Below are 13,816 nucleotides of genomic sequence, written 5' to 3' on the forward strand. Positions count from 1 at the left end.
TAAACGCTGCAGCTTTGCTACCTAGAGATGAACATCGTCACAGTTAACACAATCCACCCTGTGGAGGTCAGCACCTTTAGTGGCAATTAGTATACCTGGGAAGTGAGGATAAATCGAGAGGATTGACAGTTGAGACCTGTTGGGGGTGAGGACACTTGTGCACAGAGTGACTTCAAGTTAAACACTTATCTATCACATTTAAATGAAGCACAGTATATGGGTATTATGGAGACAGTAACAATGATGCCTTGAATCGGGAGCCCATTGGACTACCCCGGTGTGATGGGTAGGAACCGCGGGACAAACCCATCACATGTGCATGCATGCAGGTTCCGGATAATGTGGCCCTGGGGTTGCAGCTTGAGGTGCAGTTATGTGAAGGCGTCTTTGACAGTTCTGACTGGGCTGTGCTGTTACTCCTGCCCGTTGTGGTTTTAGGTTCCGGGCAGCAAGAGGAGTAAGGTGAGGTCTTTCCTCAGATCCAGCATAGGCGTCTGATCCATACCTGAGGTCAAATGCCATTCATGTGAGGGTTGTGGGGACACAGGAGAGGAAATATGTGGGGTTCACTCTGGCGAGGTAAGAACTCCGGAGGGAGATTTTTCTGTTTCCCTGTATGAGAACATTTGAGGTGAGTTATAAAATATGCATGAGAAGCTAACAATAGAGCAGAGGGACATGCTGGCACCATGGCAACACGAGACCGTTTGTGGTGCTTAGTGGGCAATGCAGCAGTCAGCATTAAAAGGTGAGCGGAGGCCAAGAGCAGAGACTAGCAAGGTAGGTCAGAGCAGAGTACCACGGATGTGCAGACAGTGGGGACCCCTGGAAGGCTTCTAGCAATCTCGGCACACTTGGACCAGTGTCTCCTTAAAGACAACAAACTACAAAGAGGAAGAAGGGCCAAGGCTGGGGATCCAGGGAGCTGGAAATCCTTTGTCAAGAACTGGGCCACCGCCACTGGCACTTGCTCCGCTAAAAGGTGCAGCTGGCTCTACCCCCTGCCTCACACGCTCCAATGCGGTGCCGGGCGGCCACTCTTTTTACCTGCGTGAGTACTAAAACTGCATTAGATGCCAGTGGTCCATGTCCACTATCACTTGTGCTCTTTCCTAAATGCTTCTAAACCACCACACAGGGCAAGCAAAACTTCCTCAGACAAATTTCTGCACCATTAGAAATGAAAGAGACATTTAAAATCCATACCAGGGGCTAAAGATATGGCTCAGTGGTTAAAAGATTGGTTGATCTTCTAGAGACCCAGGTTTGATTCCTAGCACCCACATAGAGGCTCCCAAGCATCTATAACTAATCCCAGGAGATCTGGTGCCCTCTTCCCAGAGGCATCAGGCACACATGTGGTAACAGACAATACATGCAGGAAAAATACCCACACACATAAAACAATTTTAAAAATTATTAAATAAAAAAATGAAAATCCACAACATATATTTTGGTAATCATTAATTTCCTGCCAATCAGTCAGCAGGCTGAAAGCAAGTTAGATAGCTTCTCTGGGACCCTTTACAGAAGATGGCTGGCACAGTTGTTATGTGTGTTTACCATATAGTGCAGACCTCAGAGACGGTGAGTACTCAAAGCGTGTAGGCTCCTTTTACTGCTGGTAAATCTACTGCAGCATCTTGTATGTTGTGTGTTGTATTGTTGCCTAGTCAATATGGTGTTTTCTTCTTCACAAATCAGGATTGAATTTTTCTTTAGTTCCAACACACTACAAACAAACAGTTTGCTTTCTTAAAGAACTCACTCAATTCCACAGTTTTTGTTTCCATCATACTAAGAAAAAAATTAGCCAGCATTAATCGGTCCTTCTTCCTGAAAACAGAGAACGGAGGTTTGATATGATTTTAGGTATTAAGTGGTCCCCAAGTGGCTCACTCTGGGAAAACTGGCCACGAGTTGGTGATGCTACTTGAGTACTACAGAAGGTGGGTGCACCCCGAGGAAGTAAGTCTCTGGGGGGGGGGGGGCTGCATATTGTTCTGGGCTGCTCTCTGCTCTCTCCTTGTTTCCTGTCTGTCCCCTGGTGAGATCCCTGCCCCTCCACACACTTGGCCACCACAGAAGGCTGTAGCATGCACTAAACTAACCCTCCACAGAAGATCTGAATTCATGGACTATTTAGAGCTGCAGGAAAAGTTTGAAGAAATAGCTGAAGCAGAGAGGCCACCCTAACCTCTGGCCACCCTTCTTTCTGACCTTCCCCTCATGATCTCATGATCTCTCTCTGTGTAGCTAAGGACAAGAGCATCCTTATCTCCAGAACAAAGGTCACAGAGGAGAGTCAGCATAAACAAGCCTTGCTAAGTTCTCCAGTTTACTACGGTGAGGTCATGCTTTGCTCTACCATAGTCTATCCACTCCTTATCATACGTACTAGTTCACCTGTTACCTTGGATCTTTATTTTTTCATAAAGGCACCGATGTCCTGGGAAACAGTTGTGTCCCTTCATCTTTGTTACAATGTCACCTAGCTAACAACTCGCCCCCTGGACTGTGAACTCAGGAAGAGTAAAGGAGGAATGATGTTCTCCTCCATGACACAGCTCTGCAGAATAAATACATCTTAGCAGATGAAAGTCAGATGGTGGATACTTCCCCAGGGCACAGAAACAGTAAAGGGCCAAGGAAGAACTCTGTAATTCCAACTATAAGCTTATTCCTCCATTTATGCCAACACAACCACTTCTACAGGGGAAGTGAGCCTCTCCCTGTTTTGTGTTGGAATGTCACAGCAAAGGGTGTGGATTCCAGCCTTTGTAGTTCATGGCCTCTGTTATTGCAGTTTTGAATACCCATGCTTATTTTCAACATTATTTTCAACGTTCTGCACATCTATACTAGTCTAATTCCATTTATATAGCTTGGCATAAGCTTAAGGCATAAGGGGGCTTATTTCAGCTCACAATTATACAAGTTACCATCCATCATAACTGGGAAGTCACAGTGATGGGGCAGGGGGCGTCATATCCACAGTCAAGAGCAAAGAGAAGTAAATAAATGCATGCTGCTTGATTGCTTGCTTGTTTTCAGCTGCATTTCTCCACTACTCTGTAGTTCTGAAACACCTGCCACTCAAGCTGAACTGGGTCTCCCCAAGACAATTAATTTAAGACAGCCCCCAGAGACATGCACAGAGCTAAGTGAGCATGCACAGTCCCTCCTTAAGACACTCTTCCCAAGAATTCTAGGATGTGTTGAGTTAACAAAACTATTGCACGTGTCAACATCAAGACACTTTAGATGTGTTTCTGTATAATTCAAATTTGCCATGAGAAATGTTACAGGAGAGGGCCCATTTGTCTGTTCCGGCCACCCAGCTAGCTTAGCCCCGAAATAACCACATAGAAATTGTATTAATGAAAACATTGCTTGGACCGTTATCTCTAACTTCTTATTGGCTAACTCTTACATATTAATTTAACCCATCTCCATTAATCTGTGTATCACCACAAGGTCATGGCCTACCAGCAAAGGTCCAGCATGTCTCTCTCCAGCGGCGAATTTATGGCTTCTTTCTAATTCTGCTTTCTTTCTCCCAGAATTCAATTCTGTCTTCTCCACCTCCCTAAGTTCTGCCCCTATCAGGCCAAGGCAGTTTCTTTATTCATTAATCAATACAAGCAACATATAGAAAGAAGGGCCTCCTACATCATTTCCCCTTTTCTGTTTAAACAAATAGGAAGAATTTTATATGTAAAATTACATATAACAAAACAGTTATCAAGCAAGAATTACAGTTATATTTATATCTACTTTATCTTTTATCATAACTAAAGAAAACTATAGCTATAACTATAAATCTATTCTTCAACTCCATCAAAGACTCCAGAAGGATATAATATTACCTAAGTAAACAGGAACTGCATTGTAAGCAACTTCCAAAACTTTGACAGAGACATCTTGCTTCCTGGACAGTCATCCAAAGTTCTTCTGTACCATTGAGGCATCCATCTTCATCCTACAGGCCCATAGTATCCAGCACATTTTTCCATGAAGTAGGAAATTTTAAAGACAGTTCCACCTATATTGGCAGTTTGACAGTCATTATTTTTCTGTATCCTGCAGAATGTCTAGAAGACCCTTTCATGAAGCAAGAACCCTGAAGCATCATCTCACCTTTAGGCAAGTTCAGCAGTCATTTCTCTGTGGGTCCTGCATGTCCAGTGAAGCAGTCCAGGCAAAAGCAGTTTCTTACCCAAATGGCTAAGGAGCCTCTTCGATGCCCATCTTCCTGTTGAAGTAGCTTGGTGCTGCCAGGAGCAGATGTGTCTCATTGTCATGAAAATTCCTAAATTCTTAAACATTTTAAATGCCATATTCTGTAGTCTTTGAAAGATATGAAGAATGTCTATCCATCTGAAATATATCTATGCACATCTAGAAAATCTTACTAACATGACTACAAGCTTAATATATATATATATATATATATATATATATATATATATATATATATATATATATATTCTCTGAGACAGAGTTTCTCTGTAGCTTTTTGGTTCCTGTTCTAGAACTAGCTCTTGTAGACCAGGCTTGCCTCGAACTCACAGAGATTCGCCTGCCTCTGCCTCCTGAATGCTGGGATTAAAGGCGTGCGCCACCACCGCCCAGCTTATTAACTTATATTTTTAAATTACACATTACATTTTTAAATGAGCTACACAAACATAATACCTTAGTCAAGATCAGAAGAATATATACATATAACAAAATTGACCTTAAAGTTTTATCAATAAAACAAGATCCATACCAATGCAAATTATTCATATCTATATCATATTCCCCTTTAAATGTAAACAAACATTTATAGACAATATCTGGGATTATGGGCACAGTTCTCTCCATACTGCTTTTCACTGACTGGGGGCACTGTTAATCAGGTCTTTTATGGTGTATCCTGTGGGCTAGGTTTATCTCAGTCAGCCTTTGGGCAAAGAAATTTTTTGAGGGTGTTTATGGAAACCTTTCAGGAGGTCTTGGTCCATGAAATCATGTTTGCCTGGCAGCAATCCACAGGTTTTCATCTTCTGTGAAAACAAAAGAAGAATCTCTTTTCCCAAGCAACATGTTCCTAGACCCAAATTCTGAAGTCAAGATACCGTTATAATATACATGCTGGTTTACCTTAGCAGCCCATACAATGAAATGTCTCTTTATAGTTAGATCCTTTACAGTCAAAAAATTCAAAGAAAACACAGTAATATACAGAATCCAGACACTCTGTGAATTTTCCATTTTTACGTGGCTTACTTTTTTTTTTAACTCCCTTTAATCAAGGAGAGGCCTGCTTGTTCATCCCAGCCACCTAGCTAGCTTAGTCCCGAAATAACCACACAGAAATTGTATTAATTAAATCACTGCTTGTCCCATTAGTTCTAGTCTCTTATTGGCTAACTTTCACATCTTGATTTAGCCCATTTTGATTAATTTGTATATTGCCACGTGGCAATGGCTTACCAGGAAAGATTTAGCATGTCTGTCTCTGGCGGCTCCAAGGCATTCCTCTCCAAAGCCTGCACACATTTATCCAACACTGTGACCCATTTAGAGTTCTTTTATGTCTGAATCTGTCCTATTGTGAATCTGTAATTCTTTGTTGACCAAGAACACTTCTTAAAATGCTAAGCACTTCTTAAAAACTTAAACTGTGCCATTACAAGAGGTAATATGGTACCACCTGTTTGCCTGCCTAGTTTAAAACTTAAGCTGTGCTAGTATTATGATAAATACAGTAGTTCCTGCTCACCTGCATGGTGGAGCTGCCTGTGCCTCACAGCCACAGGCACTGCCCCACTTTCAGGCACACAGGGAGTCCATGTTGCCAACAAGCAAGCCATAGCACTTTACTCACAAACCCCATCCAAATGCTCTGTCTCCCACAAGAGCCAGAGGTCACACTAGCAGCACAGCCCAGAAAGCTGGCATTTTACAACGGTGCAGATTTTTTTCTTTTGCTATGCCTGAGTCAGGAAAACCTCTTTTGTTTTTAAGGTCTCTCAGGTTTTTAAGTGGATTTAGCCCCTCATGTTGGCATCAATTGTTGCAAGGAGAGACCCGCTTGTTCATCCCAGCCATCCAGCTACCTTAGCCCTGAAATAACCACAAAGAAACTGTATTAATTAAAACAAAGAAACAGGTCACAAAATAATTCCCAGGTCACATTCCCTCCACCATTTATATCAGTTTTTATTTTCTTCTTTCATATTTCAACACATTCACCTTCCCATTCCCTATTCCAGTTTAAGAAATGGCAGGTATAATATGCACAATGAGAACACACATACATTCACACACATGCACGTATGCATGCACACATGTACACATACACTTGCACACACATGTACACATGTGTACAGAGCATGAGGAAGAAGGGGCCATGAAGTAAAAAAATAAGAGAAATAACAGCAAGGTAGCAAGAGGACCCAAGGAGAGGGTACTAGACCAGAATGCCAAGTGTGTGGACTAGGAGAGAAACTGCCAGGCAGGTTGGGATGGAATCAGATGCAGAGAGAAGCTGTCATGTGGGATTACTTTCGGTATGCTATGAATATCATTGGTTAATAAAGGAACTGCTTTGTGCCTACAGCAAAGCTGCAGGGGAACAGAGTTAGGCAGGGAAAACTAAATGGAATGCTGGGAGATAGGAGGTGGAGAAGCCATGGAGCCTCCGCTGGAGACAGACACACTGAAACTTTGCTGGTAGGCCACGACCTTGTGGTGATGCACAGAATAATGAATATGGGTTACATTAAGATGTAAGAGTTAGCCAGAAATATGCTTAAGCTATTAGCCAAACAGTATTGCAAATAATATAGTTTCTGCGTGATTATTTCTGGAGTCTGCGTAGCTGGGAAATGAACAAACAGTCTCCTACAATGGAGCTTGGTGACTCTGAGGTACTGCCTAAAAACCTCAGCTTGTCTTGGTGAATGCTTAATTGAATCATCAAGCAAGTGGGAAGTTACACTCAGTGTAGCTTCAAGTTTACCCTTAGAATAATTTAAAAGTCTTTTTCAGTTTTGACAAGAAGTTTAGTTTGGTGCCTTTGGACTCAGCTTTCAAAATTTAACACACAGTCACATGAATGGAAATCACAAATATAATACTGAACCAAAAGGGTCATAAGCAAAATGGTGTGTTCTCTTTGAGTCTGTATGTATAGAATCCAAAGAAAATGAAAGAATCTGCACTATTCAAGTTACCACTGTGGTCATTCTAGCATAGGACAGAGACCAGAAGAGCATAGATAGGAATCTGGGATTCTAGAATGTTCTATTTCTTGGTGTGATTATTTTTGAAGGCCCATTGAGCACTACACACTCTAAAATGTGTGTACTTTTCTGTATACATGCTATACTTTTTAAAAGGAGTTTTAAAATTAAGTAGCATAAATTTATTTAAAACATCGTAGGCATGCTTTGAACTTGCATTTTCTCCTCTCAATGCAGTCAATCAAGGGAACACCAGACCCAGTATTCCCTTCATTTACTTCTACTGGTATTTATTGAAGAATGGTATCAGGCAACTAGAGAACAGAGAGCCCTTGCCTTGTGCAGTCACCGCATAGAGCGCGGAAGGAGGCAGGTGTCAATCAAACAGCCACACAAATCAGTGTAAGAGACCGCAAGAAGAGAAGACGACCTGGATGGAGGTGGGTGGTCCTTGGACTCCCCACAGGGCAGGGAACCCTGATGGCTCTTTGGGCTGACGAGGGAGGAGGACTTGATTGGGGGAGGGGGAGGGAAATGGGAGGCGGTGGCGGGGAAGAGACAGAAATCTTTAATAAATAAATAAATTTAAAAAAAAAAAGAAGCAAGAGTACAAAGAAACACCCACAAGAGAGCCTGCAAGCGGCCAGGTAGCTTTTCGATGTTATGCTCAACTGGTCCACTAGAGGGCAATGATTTGCCGTGATTCCTTCAAAGGAGTTTGGGTTAGTCGCTCCTTGACTGTCCTTGGAGGAGCAAAAGTTACTAATTCAAGGGCTATTTCAATAACGAAAATGCCGCCTTAGCCAACAATATAATAACCAGTCCTATCAAAGACTTGACCTTACAATTTAAAAAAAGATAAGTTAATAAGGTATGATAAAAGGAATCTCTCTAAGGAAATTCTCCCACCCCCTTTTGTCTTTTTTCAGACATACACTCGTGGATCACAGACTGGCCTGGAACTCATTGTCTGGACAAGAATGATCTTGAAGTTCTGATCCTCCTGCCTCATCTTTAGAATGCTAGAATTACTGGCATGCGCCACTACTCACTCCAGTTTTAGATCCTGCTAGGGACTGAACTTAAGACTTCGTACATCCTGGGCAAAAACTTTACCACGCACATGCCCTCAGCCAATGAAAGCCCTTTTCTTGACACTCACACAGTGACAGTGAAAGTGGACAGACTATGATTTCTTCCTGTCTATTAGTACCTACACACACACACATACACACGTGCTTATGCGCACGTACATGATGTGGGCTGTCCTTCTGTACATGTGTTGTTCTTATTGGTTAATGAATAAAAGCTCTTTTAGCCAATGGCTTAGCAGAGTAAAGTCAGGTGGGGATATATCTAAACAGAGATATATAGAGAGAGTAAGAGAAGTCAAGGAGATGCCATGTAGCTGCTGAAGGAGAAGGACATGCTGGAACTTTACCAGTAGGTCAGTGCCTTGTATCAATACACAGATTAGTAGAAATGGGTTGATTTAAGATGTAAGAGTTAGTTAATAAGAAGCCTGAGCTATTGGCCAAATAGTGTTGTAATTAATATAGTTTATGTACGATTATTCAGGTCTGGGTGGCTGGGAAAAGAATGGGCAGTCTTCTTTTACACATAGACATCTGCTGAGGCCAACGCTCCCTACAGAAAACATTCCACTGTGGATATGATAGGACTGTGTCCGTTCCTCATTCAATCAGATAATGAATAAATGTAAATTGTATGTTGTCTACAGGCAGGCAGACAGCATCAAATCTATTTTGATCTGATGCAATATATTACATCACAAGGAATGAAATCAAAATTAGGTCTTCTAGTGTATTTCTAGCCTGCTTATTATATACCATAATCTAAGTATTCTAGAAACATTTAAGGCATGAGATTATCTGGTTTAAAGCTCATTACCAGGGCCAAACAGATGGATCTGTGGTCCAAAGCAGCTGCTGCTCTCCCAGAGAACCTGGGTTGGGTTCCCAACACCCTGTCTAGTGACTCACAACCACCTATAACTCCAGTTATAGGAGACCTAATACCTTCTTCTGGCTTCCATGGATATTCATACACACATGCACAGACACATACATGCAGACAAAAATAATTAATAAAAATAGTTAAAAATAAATTATGCAATTAAAAGTCTTAGTAAAAGAAGAGAAAGAAAACAAAAGAAATTTCATGGTGATGAGGACTCTGGTCAGTCATTGTCCATCTCCCATGCTCATCTGCTCTAGAGAAAGGAATTACATGTCAGGATCCAGTTTTCTTGGTGTATGATAGTGAGTGAGTGAATCGGAGTGTGTGTGGGGGGGTGATATACCAAGGGTCTCACATATGTAGGGCAATTGTTCTACCATTAAACTACATCCCCAGCCCTTTTCGAAATTGTTGTTTATGAAATCACTACACTTTCCCCATTTGCTGTTTACCTGCCTGAAACAGTCTGATTGTCATCCAGGTATTTTTGTCACTGCTTGGGGAAAGACACTTAAGTCACTCACTCCCAGGAGGCCTCAGTGACTGGATGGACACTGTGCCCTAGGATTGACTTCTCACATTCTCGTCTCACCAGTAGCAGGATATGGTTGTGCATCTGATGCAAACAGAAACATCCATTGGACGCTTTGGAAGGACATGGACAACATTCCTTCTGCTTTATTTTCTCCTACCTCGGAATGCAACTGAAGCTACTGGAGGACCTGGGACCCTGACAGGGCAGCAACAATGGGAAGAAGGGAAATGGGCCCCTGGGAAGTATTACAGTGACCCTGTGTGGTGGTAGACAGTGTGGATAGTACCATCCTCAAGATGTTTTTGATGTGATAGAGAAATAAACTTGTAACTCAGTTGAGTCATTATTAGCTGCTGCCACCAAACTTTAATGCTGATGAAATGTACCACCCCCACCCCCAGGCACACCACCCTTTTTCTTCAATACCGTTTTATGTACCTTGACCATTCATGCTGACACAGGGCTGGGATCTGGTTGGTGGGTTCATTGAGTCTATTAGTGTGGCATCTCTGTGTGGAATGCTTTTCTGTAACTTCTCTAGAAGCTGATATTTTTCTGAACCTTTGGGGAGGGGCTAAAATCAGTTAAAACCCAAGGGAAGGCCTTATAATTCTTCCTACAAGCAATGAAGTTGAACAGTTTTCATGGAGGTTACTAGAATGGAAGTCCATCAGTAGCTACAGGTAGTTGTGGGAAAGAACAGTAATAGAAAACCTCGGACTGTTCCAGGCCAGTGCACCACTTCACGTACTGTAGCAATGGTGTGAAAGAATTGTCTGTATTCTGTCAATCATGTTTTAAATAAATGCTGATTGGCCAGGAAGGAAGTATAGGCAGGAAAACCAGACAGGAAGTAGAAATGACACAATGAGAACAGGAGAATTCTGGGAAGGAGGAAATTGATTCCTCCTACTTCTGCCCAGACCACCAAAGCAGCAGGATGTGATCTGCCCCACTGAAAAAGGTACTGAGCCACATGGCTAACATAGATCAGAATAATGGGTTAATATAAGCTACAAGAGCTAATAAGTAGCTTGACGTAATGGGACAATCAGCTTTAATAACTTATAGAGATCTCTGTGTGATTTTCTTTGGGGCTTGCCGGCTGTGGGGTACCGGGCAGGACAGAAACCCCAACAAGCAAGTCAGCCCTCATGTTACTTAGCAAAAGTGCTCGAGCCCTTAAGGATCAAAAACAAGTAAGAGACATGGTTCAATCTGAAAGAGAAGACAGCGATGAGCTCAGGAGAGACAGTGGACACCGTCAGTATAGTAGACAACAAATATCCTGGCAATTTGTAGAAGAAGAAAAATAGTAGAAATGATTACATTTTCTCCAGTGAAAAACTGTCCTTTACAATAAAAATGGGGAGGAAAAAAAGAAACCACTAGTCATTTTCAATCGCAAAACACTTAGGAGATGCATGCCGAGATAAATGGGAAAAAAATCATAGTATAATTATTTATAAACACTGGAGCTATAATACCAGTGGTGAGAGGAATATAAAATTAGCAAAGACACTAGAGGGCTTAAGACAGATTTGATTAGCACTTGAAGTGTGTAAGCACTCATGGCATAAACAAAATTGTAAGAAGAATTTGCTTTGAGAACGATGAATTTAAAAGAAGGGGAAAATAAACTAAAAGTCAAAGTCAGGGGGGAGAGAAATCATCTTCATGAGTGTTCAGTGGGCAATGGTACCACACACTAAGCTTCATGGTGCTCCACACAGCTCCTAACAACTCAGAGAGCATCACCAGGCAGTGAGAGGGTCAGCAGTGTTTATCACGAAGCAAAGATCAAGACAAGCAGACGGCAAACTCCTGCCCGAAGTACTTTACATTGTTTTTGGCCAGGTTTTCCTTTTAGTTAAATGAAAAGGATGGAAATACTGTCCCTTGCCATGTCAATCTTGTTTTGGAAGTCTCAAAAAAATTTTTTCTTTTTTTTTTCAAATTAAATTTATTGTTAGCTGGTACATTTAAAACAAAACAAAACAAAACAAAACAAAACCACCATGAGCCAGAAAGATGGGTAGGTGAATAAGGCACCTACTGCTAAGCCTGAAGACCTAAGTTCAGTCCTACAAAGAAAAGAGGGAAACTGAGTCCAGCAAGTTGTCCTCTGATCTACGTGGCATGCACACACCCACGTATGCCCACATAAATAAAAAAAATTGAAATTTAAAGGCAGTAACTTATTTGAATGCAGCAATGTACCTATTAATGGGTTGCCGCAATGTTTCCGTGTGCGTATATCATGAAATGCTTAAACTTCTGCGTCCCTCAAACATTTTCCAGTACTTTATGGAAACCTTCTGAATCTTTCTTCCAGCTCCCTGAGGCACAGAGGAGATTGTTGCTCGTTGGTCAGCCTGCTGTGCTCTAGCTCAGCAGGGATGCTTGCTGCTCTGGTAACCGCTCCATCTGGGCAACTGTTTCACACCTCTCCCCCCTCTCCTAGACTTTGACAACCATCTCCTTACTTTCAATTTTTAGATTCCACAGTAGGTTAGTACTTGTCTTTCGGGCTTACTCAACCCAGGGATCTCTGTCTGTCTGTCTTGTACCCTCTGACAAAATTTCACTCTCTTTTATGCCTCCAGAGCTTCCCGTTGATTATTTGTACCCACTTTTACAAAGTCATCCATGACTTGGTAGACCCGAGGTTGCTTCTCTTTCTTGGCTATTTCTTGAACAGTGCTGCAGTGAATGGGGATTAAAAATGTCCCTTTAAATTTTGTTTTTAAAAAGATAAACTTTAGGGATATAGAGTCTGCTCAGGGGTTAAGAGTGCTTAGGGTTCTTCCAGAGACCAGAGTTCGGTTCCTAGCACCCATGTGCCCCAGGGGTTGTGACACCCTCTTCTAGTCTCACATATAAGCATGCACACACACACACACACACACACACACACACATAAATAAATAAGAAAATTTAAAATAAGACAGCTGCTAAGTAGTGGCATGTACCTCCAATCGCAGCATGTGGGATTGGAGTCAGGAGAACCAAGGAGTTCAGGACCATCCTCGGCTACAGAGTTTGAGGCCAGCCTGGGCTGCATGAGACCCTGTCTCAAACCAAAGCCTTTACATTTTACACATTTGACCTGTCTTATTATCATTTCATTTTACTTGGCAATTGTTTTGCGTTGTTTCTTCATTTTTACATTCTCTGTTACCAAGTGCCTAGATCACATAAAGACCATTTTTATACATCATTGAAATGCAGGGTAATTTTGACCTATATATGCCAGTAATAAGCCCAAAGCTAATGCATTTATCACCACTGTTTTACCTTGGGTTTGGGTTTTTGCTTAATTGGGCTTTTGTTTTCAGAATACCTTGGAAATACTTAGCATATTTCTATCACAGAAGAAAGAACTCGTGACCACCGTGGCCACGGCACCGGAAGGAAGAGGAGCAGCTGCAAGGGCTGACAGATAGCCAAGGCTCAAGTGACCCAGCCTGGCGGTGACATGGTCTTCAGCAAGATCACCCACAAAGAAACCCCTGCCAGGACCATCTTCGAGGACCACCAGTGTCTTGCGTTTCCCCCTCAAGTGCCAACGCACTTCCTGGTGATACCTATGAAGGATATGACCCAGATTTCTACAGTAGAAGGTAATGATGAAGTCTTCTTATGTGCTGCAGATCTGGGCCTGCACCGGGGCCGTCGGAAGGTGGTGAATGAAGCGAGACAGTCTGTCTACCATATCCATCCCCCTGTTCTCGGGGGTCAGCAGATGAAATGGCCTCCTGGCCAAGCAGTTTGGGGCTAATTTTCCCTTCTCTAGGTAGTGAGTCGGTCGGTAAGTTCCAGTTCATTAAATGGCACACATAGTTTTGCCTATGTATGGAGAAACTGAAGAGATCATTTAAAATCCTGTGCCTAATAAAAGACGTTTGTTGCTCCCCCACAAAAAAAAGAAACAAAAGAAAAAGAGAAAGAAAGAGAAAGAGACAGAAAGAAGGAAGGGAGGAGGGAAGGAAGGAAGGAAGGAAGGAAGGAAGGAAGGAAGGGAGGAAGAAAGGAAGGGAGGAAGGAAGGAAGGAAGGGAGGAGGG

General features: G+C 42.2%; 1 pseudogene; it reads left to right on the forward strand.

Annotated features, from left to right (window-relative positions):
* The first annotated feature begins 726 nt into the window (after window positions 1-726).
* LOC101990929 lies at window positions 727-13,531 on the forward strand (annotated as a pseudogene).
* The last annotated feature ends 285 nt before the right edge of the window (window positions 13,532-13,816 follow it).

This window comes from Microtus ochrogaster, linkage group LG4 (genome assembly GCF_000317375.1).
Source record: "Microtus ochrogaster isolate Prairie Vole_2 linkage group LG4, MicOch1.0, whole genome shotgun sequence".
NCBI classification, from domain to species: Eukaryota; Metazoa; Chordata; class Mammalia; order Rodentia; family Cricetidae; genus Microtus; species Microtus ochrogaster.